Source organism: Rutilus rutilus, assembly GCF_951802725.1.
Source record: "Rutilus rutilus genome assembly, chromosome: 6".
In the NCBI taxonomy this organism is placed as follows: Eukaryota; Metazoa; Chordata; class Actinopteri; order Cypriniformes; family Leuciscidae; genus Rutilus; species Rutilus rutilus.
Genome location: NC_140214.1, coordinates 27,308,911 through 27,328,803, shown reverse-complemented (window position 1 = coordinate 27,328,803; position 19,893 = coordinate 27,308,911). Strand labels below are relative to the sequence as shown.

The 19,893-nt window shown below is 37.1% G+C and overlaps 1 protein-coding gene across 1 annotated transcript in view; it reads left to right on the top strand.

Annotated features, from left to right (window-relative positions):
* Positions 1-19,893, top strand: part of slc44a5a (solute carrier family 44 member 5a) — a 93,342-nt gene that overhangs the window by 232 nt on the left and 73,217 nt on the right. The window lies entirely within an intron of this gene.

The window sequence follows — 19,893 nt, the reverse complement described above, 5'->3', positions numbered from 1 at the left end:
ATGTACTGTAGCCTACATGTATTCTTCCTTGTGTGGTGTCAGTTTTTCTCCGCATGGACAACTTGTAACATTAATCTTCAATGGAAGGTTTGCTACAGGAGTGTTCATTCCCAGCTGCAATATATGAGAATTAAAGTTTAAAATGTATATTTGCATCCAGACGTGGAAAAAAATATTGCCCTTGGGAATTACTGCATGGTTTATTAATGTTAGCAACAACTGCACAAACTGTGATAGGCCTAAGTGAGAGATTAATCAGAAGTATGATTCATTTTTTTTAACGCACCTATATGTATTAGTATGGTTTGTTTACCCTGCTGAAATAGAGGAGGCAGCAACTTTGTGTTGCCAAGGGCATCATGTGCTGTGTTGGCTTTCAGCAAATCATTGAGGAACAGTGGAGACCACAGCCTATCACCTTGCTCCTGAGATATTACAATTAAAAGCACAGGTCACAAATGGAAGTGTGATAAGACTAACTTCTGTTGTTGTAAATGGTCTTTCCATTCGTAATAAAAACAGGATGATTTATACTGTAGGAATTTACAGAAAATTAGGATACTGCTTTGTGCTATTGTGTTGTTGGTTTACAGAAGCAAGTGTGCCTGCATTTTAAATGGTCAAGCATCTGATTACTAACATGCAGATTCAGATTTATGCGTTCATGCTTACTGTAATATGTTTGAAATATACACAATGGATATTAAAATCATTGCTCTTGCTTAAAAGTCCAACAGAATTCAATTTCTTATACTATAGTAAAAATGAAGAGATGCTTGAGGCACCGTTTGGGGTTCCTTGAATTGTGACATTTGCAGAACCCTCTAGGCTAGGGGTTCCCCAATTTTTTATTTTTTATTTTTTTTTCTTCAGCCAAACACCTTAGACATAAAAAATAAATAAAAAAATTTGATTGACACACTTGCATGTTCACAATTTTTTGATGTTGGTTAAAGGTCACATGAAGTGCAAGTAAATAAATAAAATATTTAATGTAAGTAGGTGTTTATATTTTGTATTCAAATAGAATGATGATAATAATAATAATTATTATTATATTATTATTAGTGCTGTCAAATCAATTAATCATGGTTAATTGCATCTAACATAAAAGTTTTATATATATATATATATATGTATACAACTTTTATGTTAGATGCAATTAACCATGATTAATTTTTGGCCGGAAGCTAGTTAATTTACTTTAAAAGTTTTAAATAGAAATATTTTTCTTACACAAACTCATCACTTTGCTTCAGAAGGCCTTTATTAACCTCCCGAAGCAGTGTGGAGTTCGTTTATGATGGATGGATGCACTTTTTTGAGCTTCCATCTGTTGGTTGCAATCCAATGCCATTATAAGGCTTGGAAGGGCCAGGACATTTTTTTAATATAACTCCGATTGTATTTGTCTGAAAGAAGGAAGTCATATACACCTATGGCTTGAGGGTGAGTAAATCATGGGCTAATTTTCATTTTAAAGTGAACTACTCATTTTCAAACTTCAATATCCTCAAGCTTTTAAGAATATATAATCCTTGAGGTTTTATTTTGGTGGAATACGTCTGAAATGCTGATTTTTGGAAATCATGCAAATGTGTAAATAGTAAACCTAGCGCACGTTACACTCCAAAATGCATATTAAACTTTCAGCACATGCAGGAATGGAGTTCACTGCATTGACTGTGAACACACCAATCACAAACTGCTCGCGTAAACACAGTGTCACGCTTCTTTTTTAAACACAGCCTTTATATCAGACAACCTCACTAAGCTATGTCACAAATTATCGTGCCCTGTTTATTTATTTTAAGTTAATATTTTATATTAGATTTAGATCAACTTGTGAACCCCCATTTGGGAAACCCTGCCTTAGAAAGCTCAAGGCACCTTTTCAGAAAGGCCAGTTTACTGAGGAACTTACAAATTGGAACCCATGCGTTTATAAAAGTGCTCTAAAGATGATTCATCCAGTATCCCATTATAAAGAAAAGAGTGAAATCACTTGAAATATATATTTGAAGCTCTTTCAAAGTGGAAAAAAAAAATTTGTGAAAAACAGCTTGCCACCCTTAAATCAGGGTTTCTCAAACTCGGTCCTGGAGGGCCACTGTCCTGCAGAGTTTAGCTCCAACCCTGATCAAACACACCTGAGCAAGCTAATCAATGTCTTCAGGATCACTAGAAACTCACAGCTAGGTGTGTTTGAACAGGGTTGGAACTAAACTGTGCAGGACAGTGGCCCTCCAGGACCGAGTTTGAGAAACCCTGCCTTAAATGGACAGTTTGTACCTTATCTACCCTAAAATAAGCATATTATATTAGTTCCTTAGAGTAATAATATTTACGCTTAAGGTACTAATGAACCTTGTGTTGAGTATGCAATATGATATTTAAAGTACCCTGACAAGACGGTTCTTCAGAGGGTTTTGCCAGCATGCAAGCTGAGGAACCAAAATGGTGCCTTGGATATCTTTCCATTTTTACAGTGTAGCAAGTTTGTTTCTAATTTTACATACAAATCTAGTACAGTATGAATATAGTGTCACTGTGTGAGATGATTAGATTGGAGAAAAGATGCCAGAATTTAAATCCAGAGACTTGGCAACCTCTCCAAAACTGTTGATGTACTATTGTACAGGGATTGAATTCAGATGGTACTTTGCTACTGAATGATTATTTTATTGTACCATGGTGTTTGCATGGCACTCCAAGGTACTTTAAAGAATACTATGATATCACCAAAACATATGCTATTACCATTACACTTGTGTTGCTTTTTGTGAAAGCTGTAAGATATGCAGTATAACTTAACTTTTTAACATTTAGGGAGTAACACAGAGCTCCAAAATGTGTGCAAGATTTTGGTAGGCAAGTTTAATACACTCTTCAAATGCACATCTTACAGCAACATGACAATTCAAAGATTCAGGGCCTGTTTTTGTTCGGTTTAATCGGGTTTTATGTGGCTGCACATCTGTGACCGTGGATATTTTGCTCAGTGGAATCATTTGTAATGCTGTACTGATGCTGGGAATATAACCTACACATTCTCATTCATATTTCTTTTAACCATGGTAAAGCTCTCTACAGTTACTGTCGTTTAGCCTCGCTTGCTCCTAAATCACCTCAGTTTGACGCCACGTGAGTATGTGTCACTGGGAGATGTAATTAAATTTGTGCTTGATCCAGAAACCAGACAGATTAGACATCTAATCTGTGCACACTTGCGTACATGGCTTTGATAGATCCATGTAAATGTGAAACAGATTTATTTGAATGCACAAAACTTTTGGAATGATGTCATTTAGAATTAAAGTTAAAGTCTCTCAGATGTGAGTTATGACATTATTCAGGATATTTTGTAATATATTTTTCATAGCTGTTGTGAATTCTAAAATGGCATACAGGAACTTGTTGACCCTTATACCGTAATATTTATAAGGAATAAATATGCAGGTTGGGAGCAAAACCCCAAGAAAAGGTCACTTGGTTTCCTAACCTGCTGCATTTGCATGCAAAAATGTTTTGTTTTATTTATTTATTGCAGGCTGACCACAGAAATGCTTTCGGTTTCTCATTTGAATAACAATCCCTAGGGTTCCCATGGGTTCTTGACTCAGTTTTAAAGAACATTTTTATGCCAAAAAGGTTCTATAATACGAGAAATGTCTTAAATTATTGCATAACAGTGTTTAATGGGATATTTAATTTTTTTCTAATGATAAAGTATGTTTACGAGCTGGTTAATTCATGAATTCAATTGAAATTCAAAATGAATTCAATTCATTAATTGAAACTAAATCAATAAAATGATCCCATGATGGGAACCCCTAAAAGGTTCAATTAAGTGGCAGACAGAACCCTTTAAGGTTCTGTAAAGAACTTTTTCTTTTAAGGGTATGTTCACACAACAAAGATGTACTAAAAAAAGGGAAACGTTTTTCCTTCGCGTTTTTTGCGTGCAGACGACAACGTCGTCAAAATGATCCCCATTACTGTTTTGTGAAAACTATTAAAAACTCTGTATTCTGCTGTCAGGCCAGTAGTTGGCGACGTCGCTTTGTAAAGAAACACCATGCGCCTACAGACTGAACACGCAGTAATATGCATGTGCATGACATCAATATTTTCACAAATTCGCGTTTTTGTAGTTTACACCAGGGCAATTACGGTATCGGTATCAAACTTGCACTTTGAAACCCGTTTTAATTTTAATTTTAATTTTTTTAGGCCCCCATAACGCCTTTGTCATGTAAATGAAAGGCCAAAACGCATAAAAGGTTTTCAGTTTTTAGTTGAATACGGTGTTGTGTAAACGGAGTGTCACATAGTGTAAAAGTAGGTGAGTAGATATGCCACAAACTAATAGTGTGTAACTAAACCTCATAGATAAAGCTGTTTGAGAAGATCATGAGATTTCTTCTTACTTTTCTGCAGGATTAGATTTATTTGATCACAAACAGCAGCAGTGCAGATAGGAGCTTGAAAATTAAACTCATCCGTTAATGCTATTAAATAAACAGATGTGATGCGACTCTGAGGGCCTCGAGTTCTGTTAATTCTGTTTGCTGGGAATTGTGACAGGTGCGCTGATAAATGATGTGCAACTCATGTGCAGAAAGATCATTGTCAAAGTGACTGCTGGGAATCTCAGGAAATGCTCTCGTCATTAGCTTCACTACAGTATGCGGTGTTAAAGCCTTTAAGCTAAGGAGAAACAAGAAGTGTCTATTTTTAGTTGGACTGCAGTAAAGTCAATGAATAATTCAGCAGGGCAAATTTGGGACCAGAGGATCAAATTTTTATGATGTGCCATCACTAAGTGATGTGATGTCCACACCTCTGTGAAAAGCCATAGCCAAGGCTGAGAAATCTTAAATGGGAGTCAATTACTTCTTCATGGTCAGGAGTTAGAGAAACCGATGTTTGAAATGTAAGCCTCTTTTTTTTTTTTTTCTATAGTCTATAGTCTTTTGAATGTGGCAGTGAGTCGAGCTCACTGCATGAGGATGATATACGTAGAAGAATATAACTTCAAAGACAAATACACTACCGGTCAAAAGTTTGGGGTTGGAAATGGGTTTAATGTTTTTGAAAGAAAGTCTCTTATTATCACCAAGGCTGCATTTATTTATTTTTAATCAGAAATACAGTAATGTGAAAATTATTACAGCTGTTTTCTATTTGAATATATTTTAAAATGTAATTTATTCCTGTGATCAAAGCTGAATTTTCAGCATCATTACTCCAGTCTTCAGTGTCACATGGTCCTCAGAAATCATTCTAATATGCTGATTTGATGCTCAAAAAAATTTTTTTGGAAACTGATATTTTCCGGATTCTTTGTTGAATATCAAGTTCAAAAGAATAGCAGTTATTTGAAATATAAATATTTTGTAACATTAAAAATGCCTTTATTGTCACTTTTGATCCATTTAATGCATCCTTGCTGAATAAAGCCCAAACTTTTGAACGGTAGTGCTAGGGGTGTGACGATTAGTATATAACCGTGAGACCGACGGTTATAGTTGAACAGCGTCATTAGAACTCTATAACCGCCAAAACCGTGTTATTAAAATAATTTTTACAAACATTTTTTATCATAGAGAATGTTTAAATACTAATTAAAAACAATTGTTAACAGTCTGTGTTATTAATGGTCTACGTCGTTTCCAACTGTAGCCTATTTGATTCTTTGCACGGTAGGCTACCCCCTGACCGACCGCCAATCATTTGAGATAGAAATAAAAGCTATGACTATGATATAGTGATGTGCCATCATTATGAGATTTATTAAACAAATGAAAAACATTTGCAATAATAAACATTAGCAATAAACATTTGCAATAACGTATCATTACCGATAACTGATCGTGCAGTTTAATTACCCCTTGACTGGCCCCAAACATGTTTGATAAAAGAAACATATACAGTGTGTATATAGCCTATATGATGTGTATTCCATTTTAGCTCAAAAACAATTATAATAAAAGATAGGATCATAAGATGCGCAATATATCGGGAGACACTTTTACCACTTAATGAAGTTTTGTTTTGTAAATCGTCAGACATGATTTTTACCACTTCATTAAGTTTTGCTTTGTAGAAAGCCTTTCTTTAAAGCGAATTTCGTTTTGTACAAATTGTATCTTAATTTTAATAAATGTTTCATCAACCAATTGCATGCATTTAATAAATAAAAAGCAAATATAGCAGACAATATAATAACCGTGACACTGAGGCGCCGGCGCGCCGCGTTTACTTGCATTGCATTGTTAAAAGCCTTTCTTTAAAGCGAATTTCGTTTTGTACAAATTGTATCTTAATTTTAATAAATGTTTCATCAACCAATTGCATGTATTTAATAAATAAAAAAACAAATATAGCAGACAATATAATAACCGTGACATGGAGGCGCCATAATGCCATTTTGATTTATTGCCTTTTACCTTTTTTTATTGTCAGTCAAGGAAGATTCAAACCCTCACTCTCTTGTGAGCCACGTTAGATCATAATGCTTGAAGTCCTAGAATTGCCCCTGTTGAGTAACAAGGGTTGAAAATATCGTTGGTAGTGTTGTATTGTTTAGTAGCACTATGTCTCTTGTGATGTGTCATTGCTGAGGTCAACCTGTATTTTGATTGTTTTAAAATCAAAACAACACCTTAATACTTTCCTCTTCGAGCAAGTGTGAAAACATAATCGTTCTTTGGCTGTTACAATCACTAACCATCACTGGGCTTCTGTTACTGAAGATAAACGAGAGGAAAGCAAACGAATGTTACTTCTTCCTTTGTCAGCCAGGTCTTATCTCGCGGTAGCCAAAGCCAGACAGTCGCATTCCTGGGCTGTCAGAAGGAGATAATCCAGCCTGTCAGCTTCCTCGCCACTGTGGTACAGTGCTTTTCTAAACTGGGCCATTCTTCCCAGCTGCTGGAAATCTATATGAAAGTTACAAGACTCATAAGTAATCACGCCACCGGCCCCGTGCCGTTCTCCCACGGCCCTCGTCCTGCTCGCCACTGTTGGATATTTACTTGTGCAGCTAATTCCTCCTATTTTTACATTTAGATACATTTACCTTTGTTGTCATCTAACATTCAAAGTTAATATTTAAATAAACAATTTGATAACACCTTTAAATATAATCTTTAGCATAAATGAATGTCCATGTTCATACTGGAAATACCTAAATTCACTTGCAGCATTTTGTTTTTAGTTTTTAGTGCTCAATTTTTCTTTTATTTAGGCAAAATAGCATCAAATATACTGATTATCGACCATAACATGAAATTAATTATCAGCTTAACAGCTAAAATTGATATCGGTCCTTTTATTCTTTGTAAAGCATATTGTGCTGAATTTGTTGTATGGAAGTGAAATCCAAATATTGCGTTCCTTTATACGTTTTGCAAGAGTTTCTGTATGCTTTCTAAAATAGTTACTCTAAAAACTACAAATAAATGTATATTTAGGAAGAAAAATAAGAAGCCCATATGAGCCAATGTGCAATGATTTTTCATGTTCACACAGCAGGTTGAAACATTCGCTCTGGGTTCATAGGGTGCATGTACTGCACATTTACCATCCCTCCAGTCCTTGACTTGACAGTGAATCATGTCATCTGAGCATAAAGCCTCTGTATTTGCATCTTCTGCGGGATGAATATTTCAGACATCTTTCATTGTTAATACATATCATTCCTCTTTTATAGAGGGCAGACAAGAGCTCTGTTTGAGAGAGTGGGTGAGTGAATAAGCTTCTGCCCTTGAACTGCTACCATATTATCAGGTCCTCGAGGGTGGCCTTCAGTGTTTGCTAGCACTTCATTGATTTAGCAAGAGCGGTCCCACATATCACAGCCTCATCACAAAAGGAGGAGGGGGGGGTATCAAGGTTAAAAAATTACTTTGATTAAAATCCACCCTTTGTTGTTAGTATTACAAACTTTAAATGTGAAGGCTAAATATTCACAACTCATTTTACTCACTCAATATGACATATTTCTTGAGTCACCAAAAAGATTGGTTCAGAATTATTCACTGATTCGTTGAGTGTCTCTTTCTGCATGTTATACTTCCCAGTTCATATATTTTTTTTACGAACTAGTCTCATTCAGATGCCGATACAGTGAAAAGAGTGTATTCAGTAAATCCAGCAGCCAGTGAAATGCCGATCAGCCCTGCACTATAAATTCTATTTACTCTTGCTATTGTCAATCTTGAAAGCAGAGTCAAGTGATCGAGAATGATTTGTTCATAGGAATTGTTGACGAATCGTGTGCAAGAGGCCCAGAAAGTGTTACACTGTCAAATAAGAAAACTAATTACAGTAAAACTGTGTTAATTGGTTAACAGTAAGTTACCGTACAATATATGCAATTTTACTGGAAAATACTGTGTTAAGTTTTTTACAATTAAAGACTAGGAATTACTGTATAATTTACAGTGAAAAACAGTAAAAGGACATCACATATGCTTATATTTTAAGTATTTTTGTTTCTTCTTATTTTTGTCATCTGTAATGTACTTTAGGGTGATTTGTGTTATATTGTCTGTAATTTAGTTAATGTTTAATTGCATTATTTAAGTGTCATGTGAGTTGGTGTCATTTTGTGTGTATGACCCTGTGCATTGTCTATAGTGTTTGCAGGGTTTTATGGACACTTTAGTTAAGATAAACTCATAAAAAATATTATGGTGGTATCAGTAAAAAAAGCTTATTTATTTTTTATTTAATTTAGCAGATTTTGGTGGTTCAAGTAAATTTGACATTATTTCACTTAATGAAATATGGTTATAAGCTGTAAAATGTACAGGCACCAATATGCCATCCTGTAATACCGGAAACATTGTCATTATATTTTTCATGTTTTTTTTCTCCATAAAGTAAAAAAAATTACAGTAGAGTTTTAAAGTCACCATGATTATTTATTATAAATGTTTTATCCATGCACATAATTTTTATTTTCATATGCCCTCATAATCTTTAATCAAAATAACTTCCATAATTGCTCTTGCAGCATCTCTTCTCTGTTTTATGATTTTAAGTTTGATTTCATGTTGACTTTAACAAGCACTAAAACAATTCGGTTTCATTTAAAAGCTGGAAAGTCACTTAGATGGTCACTAGACATGAAATAAAGGTTACATTATCATTGTGGTAAGAAAACACCATGCAGTATGGCTTGCTGTATAATTAAGTATCATTATAAATGTTTGCTACCATCCTCCTCCTTTCTTCATCTTCATTGCTCTTCTGGAGCAGCAGCTGGTTTAGCGTAAACTTCACACATAATTCAGTAGGAGTCTTAGCAGTCTAACTAGGGCGATAGCTCACTGGCTGTAGTTAACTTTTAAGGCGTCAGCACCTGACTCAGTTATGGGGCCTGGCATGGGAGATAAACTCTAGAGATCATGAATATGTAAGGTCTCATGTTTTAGAATCACTCACACAAGGAAGCCATGCTTATAAAAAAGAAATGGGGTCTGAGTGTAAGGCAGAGTCTGTGCTGGAGTGTGATGCTGTGTGTGTTTGGGCAGCATTTTTCCTTTCAGTGTCAGTCGGTGTGTTGCCGTTTGAGTCTAAGTGAATTCATTTTTTATGAGCAGTATCTTGATTTCACTCAGTACACATTAATCTGACTATAAAAACTGAAAGGACTTGTTACACAGCATTTGAATAATGTGTTAATAATCCATTGCTTACCAATATTTAGGGCACCATTAAATAGGGCACTGTTTGAGGGGACAGCCATTTGTAGTGGTGTCCGAAACCATAGTGGACGTTATCGAGTTCACTCATTCAATCCCACAATGCACCGCAATAACGAGTGTACAACCGATGTCAATGGCTAGAGAATACCAATAATGCACTGTGACGGTCACACTGAATAAATTTCCGCGTCTTGCCAGAAAATGGCGCCCTCTGGTGAATCATCCATCCATCCATCCATTTTCCAAACCACTGGTCCAATGTGGCTACAGCGTAATATAATACAGGTATAAATTCCTTTTTAATTGATTATTAAATAGTTTACTTAAGGTTTATACATGCTAGTTTCCTTGACAGAGTTTAGGATTAATCTTTCATTACTACTGAAGTTCCTTGATTTGGCAATTTTGAACAGCATTAGTAGCCTAATCCTGAAGATATTGATTAGCTTGTTCAGGTGTTTGATTAAGGTTTGGAGCTAAACTCTGCAGGACAGTGGCACTCCAGGACCAACGTTGCCCAACCCCACAGTAGAGCATTTGTGAGGTCAGGCACTGATGTTGGACGAGAAGGCCTGGCTCGCAATCTTCATTCCAGTTCATCCCAGAAGTATTCAGTGGGGTTGAGGTCAGGACTCTGTGCAGGCCAGTCAATTCTTCCACACCAAACTCATCCAACCATGTCTTTATGGATCTTGCTTTGTGCACTGGGGAAAAGTCATGCTGGAATAGAAAAGGGCCTTCCCCAAACTGTTACCACAAAGTTGAAAGTTTGTCACCCCACAGAGAACACATTTCCACTGCGCCAGAGTCCAACCGATGCTTTGTGTTGTACTTGGTGATGTGCGGCCTGCATGCAGCTGATCGGCCATGGAAACCCATTCCATGAAGCTCCCGCCACACACTTTTTGTGCTGATATTAATGCCAGTGGAAGTTTGGAACTCTCAACTATGGAATCAGCAGAGGTTGGCTACTTTTACACACCATGCGCCTCAGCACTCGGTGACCTCGTTCTGTGACTTTACGTGGTCCTCTGCTTCATGGCTGAGTTGATGCTGTTCCTAAACACTGTACCAACGTCACCTTAAAATAAAGTGCAATCGGATAAAGTTTGTTCATAACTTTGAGAGAACCTTGCCAGAACGTTAGCCAAATGTAATATGATAGTGATGCAGTGAAATTCCGGTAACCAAAAATATTCAGCAAAAACAGCAAAAGACACGAAAATCATTGACCGAAACAGTGGTTTAAAGGGTTAGTTTACCCCCAAAAATAGATTCTGTCATTAATTACTCACCCTCATGTCGTTCCAAACCCGTTAGACATCTCGTTCATCTTCGGAACACAAATTAAGATAATTTTGATGAAATCTGAGAGACAGCTCCAGCTCCATAGACAGCTACGTCATTGCAACTTTCAAGGCCCAGAAAGGTAGTAAAGACATCGTTAAAATAGTCCATGTTTCTACAGTGGTTCAAATATAATGTTATAAAGCAGGGTTCCTCAAACTCTGTCCTGGAGGGGCACTGTCCTGCACAGTTTAGCTCCAACCCTGATCAAACACAAACACACATACAGTAGGCACCACGACACATGCAACAACAATGGTGAGCCGGCGTTCTCATGTAGAACCCGGAAGCGCTGCACTGTGTTTTCAATGTGAATAGCGTAGGAGATCTGACACAGAAGAGTTGAATAAAGTAAAAAGATTTTTGCACACAAAAAGTATTCTTGTCGCTACATAACATTACATTTGAACTACTGTAGTCACATGGACTATTTTAACGATGTCTTTACTACCTTTCTGGGCCAAAGTTGCAATGACGTTGCTGTCTATGGAGGGATCAGAAAGCTTACAACGAGTAATTAATGACAGAATTTTCATTTTTGGGTGAACTAACCCTTTAAAGCAGAACTTGGCAACTCTAGCGAACTCTAGTCACTTCTTCGCTGATTTTCCCTTTTGTTGTTGCATGTTTTCCCCACGAGCTCCCCCTACAGCTGTGGTGGGCGTATATTTCACAACACGGTCGTAAAAAACTCACTTGCGGCGGCCTCCTCCCCCTCTCTACCGCTGCTCATGTGCGTTTGCTTTGATCGGAGCAAGCCAACTGTATCGTGTGGAGCTATGTCTACTGAGGTGGGTAATCTGGTAATACATCATACATGCGTGTGTGTTTATGTCGACTTGCCGTAAAGCAAATTCGTGTTTCGCGCTCGTTGTCGTTCTCGCTTCTCACGAGACTTCCAATTTCTATCTTGCCGGGACGGTAGTCCCCAAGTTGCAAGGTTGGTTTTCCACCTGGGAACGCAGGGGGGAGCGGGTAAAGTCACCAATATCACCAGAACAGGTTGTTTAACCATCCAAATGATTTCTAGACAGTTTTATTAAGTTAAAAAAGTGACCAAGTTCTCCTTTAATTAGCGTTTCTCCATTGACGCATTTATTTAGTGTCTTTTTCACGTACACGTGAATAAGCTACAACGGGCAAACCCTAACACCCTGAACAGCATAAAGTGTTTAATTATCAAAACTTTATTTTCATTTTTGGGCTAAATGAAAATGTCAATTTAGGTTTTAGTGAAAAAATTATTTTCAGTGCATCCCTACCATCTGGTACATCAGTGTATGCTGCTACAGCTGCTACAGTGTATTTTCATAAGGGCTGAGCCTCATGTGAAGTGTGCAGTAGGGGTGAGTGTGTGTTTGAGTTAGTGTAGCGTGGGGTGCAGCGGTGCTGACTCAGAACGTTCCGGTTAGCTCCTCCGTCCTGAAGAAGCAATCTTGTCCCTAGTCTGCTCTGCTGTGTGCTGTCAGCGGTGCACTACACTAAAGCACTGCCTTTCTGGGCTTCCTGCTTTGAAGCTGGCAAAGGGAAAATTACTTCTGTCCGAAATTGCACCGATTACAGTCCTTCTCCCAAATGGATTCTCAGAAACTCCTTCTCAGGAAAGTTTCAGAGAGAATCCTTGAAAGGAAAAACACACAAAATAACAGAAAGATGAGTAAAAGTGTTAGGGTTGCGTAAGATGCTTCATTGCACAACAGTGGCTTAAAATACTACATATGTAGCTTGAAATACTTCCTGAACAAACCACAGTGGAAGAAGAGGAATACAATATTTATCAGAGAGAACATGATGCACTTGATGTTTCTTCATTAGTTCATTTCAAGCACAATTAGCTGTCATTTGTGCAAGTTATTCTGGGAGAAACTGTAGTCTTCATGTGAAGGAGGAGGTCAACACATTTCTAGCTTATCATGCCAAGCAAAATCAGTCTTTAAATAAAGCTAGCTACTTTTCTGAATACAATATTTTTATCTTTCAAAGGCTTAATTTACACCCAATATTAAAATCAGTTTCTGGTCCGATCACAATCAGCTAGAAGACATGTATATCTGGTAATAATATGTGCCTCAGATGTGTTTTAAGATGAGGGTCATTATATACTGTATATCGTACATCATGCATACTGTATTTACGCTACTGCATATGGATAAAGAAAATAACAAATGTACTTCATTAATTTGTTATTTGAGGACTTCTATTAACTGGAGCGCTACACATGATCTCTCCATATTTTCCAGATCAGATGGTCATTCTACATAGATACAGTCAGTCATGTTATACACTGGGGGCGTGGCCTAGCGTGTGGAAATAAATACCTGTTACCATAGTTACCAAAGAGGACGATGGGGAGATGTTCGACAATCTATTTTAACGACAGTAAACATGCTGAAAAGCTTTTGTGGAGTTTTTTGCGCTTCAAATAAAACTAGAAACCCAGAACTGAGTTTTTATCGCCTGCCAAACCAGGGGGAGAAAAAAAGCTAAAAGAAAACTGCTGTGACTGCAGTCGGCAAATGGGTTATATGCTGGATGTGTAGTTTAAAGTGGTTGGACAATATCAGACTGGATTCTAGACTGTATTGATCATCACAACTTCACTATTTCTCTACAGAACTTGTATGTTTTCAGCAAAAATCAAATGGCTGTGTTCGAGTATTTATACTTCCATAGTACTATATAATAAGTGAAAAACAGTATGTGAAAAGAATTTAGAGTGAATTCAGGTTGATTGGGACACTTTTTCCCTTATAAAACAGTAGGCCAAAAGAAACAGCATGAATGATTTCTGAAGGATAATGTGACACTGAAGACTGGAGTAATTATGCTGAAAATTCTGTCACTGATAGGAATATATATGACTTTTATAGGGTTAGTTTACCCCAAAATTAAAATTACTCACCTTCATGTCATTCAAACCCGTAAGACTTACGTTCATCTTCAGAACACAAATGAAGATATTTTTGATTAAATCTGAGAGCTTTCTGTCCCTCCATTGACAGCTATGCAACTACCACTTTCAAGGCCCAGAAAGGTAGTAAAGACATAAAAGTAATCCATGTGAGTACGTGAGTACTTTGTTTGCGCAAAAAAACCCCAATAATTTACCACTTTATCTACAAAATATTCATTTGTAACGCACGTTCACGAGAGCATGTTGTGTTGACGCGAGAGCAGACTTTGTTGAATGTCTTATGGGTTTGGAACGACATGAGGGTGAGTAATTAATAACAGAATTTTCATTTTTGGGTGAACTATCCCTTTAAATTTTCACAATTCTTTTTGGCTTTATTTGAAGTTTTTTTTTGCTTTGTTTTCCTCACAGGAATAAATGACTAACATAACCTGTCTATTTAACTGGCAAAGTTCAAAGCCCTTGTTTTAGTGCAGTGGTTTATTTATAGGTGAGTAGGTATGACTTCTGTGTTGTTCATAACTCAAAAACTTTAAAGTTTTCCCTGCATAATGTCATTTACCAGCATCATGCAAAACTCATCTGCATCTGCATCATGTTCGGTATCTCATGTCTGTTCTCACCCAGATGGCTCTTTGCCATTGTGTTTACGGTCAATTTGAAACAACACACAAGCTGTGCTGTATAGCAATCCTCCAGGTGCATTTAAACACTGCAGTGCATGTAGACGCTGACTGCAGCAGGACGAACCCCTGCAGTGATCCTTCCTCATGCATTCTGTACTTCCCATCCAGGGGAAATTTGTTGGAGGTGACACGCAATTTCCTCTCACTTACGCATCCTCCTGACTGCATTAGTTCGAGCCTGAAACTATTTCAGCTTCAGGCAGGACACGGTAAAATCACAATTCCATTTGATAGGGTGGTTAGTCAATGGCTAAAAAGCTTTCTAGAGGAGAACGAGAGGAGATGACGACTTTGGACGCTGTGTGAGTGAGGTCGGACCCATGAGGTTACCGTATTGGTGTCATCCGACCTTTGTGTCAATATTGCGGAAGCAGCATTTTTACACTGAGCTGATATATGTCAGTTCTGCCTGTGTTTGTTGGGAGAAATGGGACTCTAATTCACTTATGTAGAGAAAAGACTACTGTTGCTTCAGTCCACACTGAAAAATAAAAATGGTGAAGGATTTACTTTGAAACAATTTCACAAATAATTGAGAAGAAATTATGAAGTAGAAAGACTGAAATGGTATTTTCTTGTAAAACATACTCCAATAATCTTTGTTTTTATTTTTATTTACTTTTTACATTTAAACTTGCCTTTTGTCTTTTTTGGTTTTAAACTCAATTTTACAGAAATTGTCCAACATGATTAAATATAACTGCCAGTTGACTTTTAGAAATATTTAAGTTCATATTGCGTATAACGTCAGTAAGAGCGATTACATTTACTGTTAAGTGGTAAATTAATGCTTACTTGGCTAACTTCCTTAAACTCAGCATAATTTTATTTATTTTGATTGTATTTTATTGATTCTTGTAAGAAGCATTTGCTTTGATTCAGATTTACAGCCTCTGTATTTTTGTGTAGTTTTGCTTAATTTAAAGAAAAATGCTGAATTTCCAGCATCATTACTCCAGTCGTCACATGATTCTTCAGAAATCATTCTGATATGATGATTTGCTGCTCAAGAGACATTTATTATTATAATCAATGTTGAAAACAGTTGGCATAAGACCATTATGTTGTACAGTCTGAATACATTGCTTGTACGCCAATTTTATATAATTAAATATGACAAGCAACAATCATAAAGCCCAAAGTATACGTTCAGAGGTGGGCCGCATGCTCGCCGGATACTATAGCAGATGAAAGAGGGAAATATGGTCCAATGTCATAACTGTGATGTACTAACACATAGTGGAGTGTTGGAGGCGTCACATATGGTCATGCACACGCTGATGAGATGACAGCAGGAGCTGCCAAATGACTCGTAGGCAGTTGGCACACGCTGACCTCCTGCCTCTCAATGAAACAGTCTGAATAGAGCCTAATTTGAATTTCAGATTCCCTCATCAAGAGATGTTACGTAACATCACTTATAGGTGCGAGGCGAGTCAGAAATACTGCACTGTCAGGGAAAGTCAACTCCGAAAGGTTATTTCCTGAACTCTGTGTACTCTAGCAGTACGCTTAGGTTTGAAAGGTGCTGGTTTCCTGAACTTAATTCAATGAACAATTATGATCTGTTTAATGTACTCATCTCTAGTGGTTCAATTAAAAACCAGGTGTTTAATGCGTCTAGTGTACTGCATGTGTGTGGGCATAAAAGAGTTTATTATTAAATGTGTTTCAAATTGTTTTGCGAATTAAATTCACCTCAAGAGCTTTGCATACTAATATATATGTAAAACAATCCATGCCGGTGCAAATTGCTTTTGTGAATTTTGTGAACCCCTGTGGCCTCTGCACTCGGGAAAGTGTGCGTCTTCGAATATGAGTCAGTGGTCAAACTCATTTAAGATATTTCCCCTCAGAATAATTGTTCGCTATTTTCCCATTGCTTCCCCCGACCTGCCTTTCCTGACTGCCTTTGAGTATTACGCAACAGTCAGCCTCCAACTTTCCGCCCTCCTGTGAATAATATGAATATATTACCGATTCTTCAGGATCTATGCTGGATTGTGTCTGCCTCCTCTTGCTTTTGAAAGCATTTCTGCTTTTTGACCCGTGTCTTGGCTCTTTCATCTCACCCGTATTCATTTTAGTTTCAAAAGCACAAACTGACAAGCGCTGTCTTGGGTTTTCTTTTTTCTCATCTGACACACCCAATAGATTTGTGCGCTCCCTCGGGTAGATGTGAGTCAACCTTTCTCGCCCACCTCATCGACGGAGCGGGATCTCAAGTTTTTGCTCTATTCACATCTAATTCCCCGCAACAACTGCCAGAACTCTGAAGCTAATGGATCTCGCTGTGAGACGGTGTATGTATTAGGTTTCATGACAAAAGTTATAAAAGCTTGTTTTTAGTTTTTTATCCAAGAATGATTTACAGAGTAATAAAACTGTTAACTGTTCCTATTAGTTGGCCGATTAGCTTAGCAAACAGAAGTAGGCCTAATGAAAGCAAGCAAGCAACGAAGTCAAGACGTAACGTTAAGCAAGCGCTAACTTGGTTTTTAATGATGAATACAGACTACTGTTACTGTCACCTGCTGGTATAGACAGTTATTTCCTCTCATGCGAGTGCAGAATTCATGTGTTACTGTAGTTGGCCGTTGGCTGTAGTCTTTGCAATGTGTTCAAGTGTTTTATCACCATTCACCACTAGTTCTTTGATGTCGGTTTGAAGTGTCCACTAGCCTGTAGCACCAGTCATGACTATTATATTTTTGCCAGTATTTAAGGCCCCAGTATACTCACAGCAATGTTCTTTTTTGTTCTTTTTTGTTTTTCGCTTAGGGGTAAAAAAGTTTGAATTGCGTGAGCAGCAGTATACTATTTCGCTAGCATATAGGCATAATTTAGTATCTCAATAAGTTGCTAGAACTTTAAGTATGCCGTTTCTTGTGCAGAAGTGGAATTTCATCACATCCGCCTCTTATTTGGCCATTGATTGCTGTTTTTGTTGTGTCAGTTTGAGGGAAAGGACCACGGTGGAAAGTCTTCCAGCTATTGACCTCTGCTTTGGTCTTAATGGGTTAAGATCTCGTTAATTTGTATTAATTTGTGTCCTCGCTCAAAATCTTAACAACTCCTTTGTTGTAGTTGCCATGGTAACAGTCATGAGTACTGCTGTAATTGGAGGAGATGCATACTGAATTGCTGTGATGGACAGATGATCCAAGGACATGATTCCTTTGCTTACACACATACACAGACACACTTTCTCTCCTGTATTTGGTTCAATCAAATGGATATTTTTGTAGCAAGACTAAGAGAGAAGTGAGATTTGTACTAACAATGAAGACTTTTAAAGAGATAGTCCATCCAAATATGTATTTTGTGTCATCATTTACTCACCCTCATGTTGTCGATCCAAACCTGTTTGACTTACTTTCTTCTGTGGAACACAAAATATTTCGAAGAATGCTGCTAACCAAACTGTTTTGGTTACCATTGACTTCCAATGTATGGAAAAAAATATATATAATTATTTATATTTCTCAAATTATCTTCTATGTCCCACAGAGGAAAGAAAGTTACAAAAATTTGGAATGACATGAGAGTGAGTCAATGATGAATTTTAATTTGTAGCTGAAATATCCCTTAAAAGGGATTTTCAGCAATTATATGTTTAAAGACAGTTATGAAATGCATTAAAGTGTAATGCAATGCAGTCATGAAATTCTGCATTTCATATCATGTAATTCATTCAGTCAACGAAATTTGTCTGGTTACACTTTGTGCCCCGTATTAGAGTTTGTCTTCTAAACAGAGTTAACTGCTTAACTTTAAGAAAGGTTGTACTTTTTGAGAGAAACTATTTTATATGGACAAACAATATGCACTCTTCAAGAGATAGTGCTCTTAATAGGTTAAATCTTTGCCATAATTTAGTGCTAGATGATGCTTTAAATCATATATTAAAAACAATTGTTGATACAAATTACAGTAAAATATCAGATTATTCTTTACTAATGAGATGTTTTCTTTTGATTTCTATACAGATATGCTTTTTTTAGCACGTTTCGAAAATAACTGGTAACCACAGGACTTTATCACTTCAGTTTCATCTCCTGTCAGCACTGGTGGCCACACAACTGAGAAGTCTCCATCAGGGACGTTTTAAATACCTCTTCTGGGTCTACAGAGCCTCTCTCTTGTCTTGTCTCTGTGCTGTCAATGTGAGAGGGACTCTTGAGACCGAAACAGATAGGGATTGGTACCGTATGTCTCACTGTTTCATTCCCAGAGGACAGTGGCAGTAGACAGCAGAGTTCTGATGTGTGAGATTCAATGGCAACCACAGATAAAAGTTACTTCACATCAAACTGCATTAGCCTGTCGTAGAGAGTTAGGCCTACTTTCTGCTGTGTCTGTTTGTTGGTTGAAAGCATTTTCTCTCCATTTCCATTTTCCTCTGCCTTCCTTTTAGATGCAACCAAAAGAGAAGCAAATGATTGTTGGCAGTCCAAACATGGTCAATTAAAATCGTACTACTTCCACAGAACAAGTACATTGTTAAAACAGAAATGTACCTGGCTAACCAGAGTTTATATCCACTGTCCTTTTTCATTAGCTTCCTGGACAGAATTTTCCCATCTGCATTGGACACTAAACAACTTAACACACCGCCATTCATTCAAATCCCATTTCAAGCATGGCGGTGCTAGGATGTCATTACAAATTGTGTGTTTTAGGATTGCCGAAGTTAACATGTTTACTAATAAAGTAAAAATTTAATTTTTGAAAGAAGCTTTTATTCAGCAAAGACACATTAAATGCTAACCTTAATTTACACCACCGTTTAAATTGTAATCAGTAATATTTTATGCATTTTAAGCACCTTTAAAATAAATGTAGAGAAATTTTGTAAAGTGCAAATAGTGTGAATGTGGCCCAGTAGGTTCTAACATAAATGCTTTTATTGGACTCGATAGAGAAGGAGGGCAAATGACTTTGTGCGCTGTCATGCAGAAACGTGGTTCATAGCACAGAGGGCTTGTGGTCCATCACTTGGAATGGATTTACTTTTACTCTGCCATGGCCTTTTCAAACTTCACTTGATTCAGTGAGTTGACAGAATACTGATCACTGCGCTTTGGAACAACATGCATGTTTTGATGTGAATGAGAAAGAGAAAGGCTGTTTGCACGACACCGTTTTCAACTAAAAACGTAAAACTGTTTTATACCCTAAGAGTCCATGAAGATCAAACTAAACAGAGCGTAACTATGCCAACAAC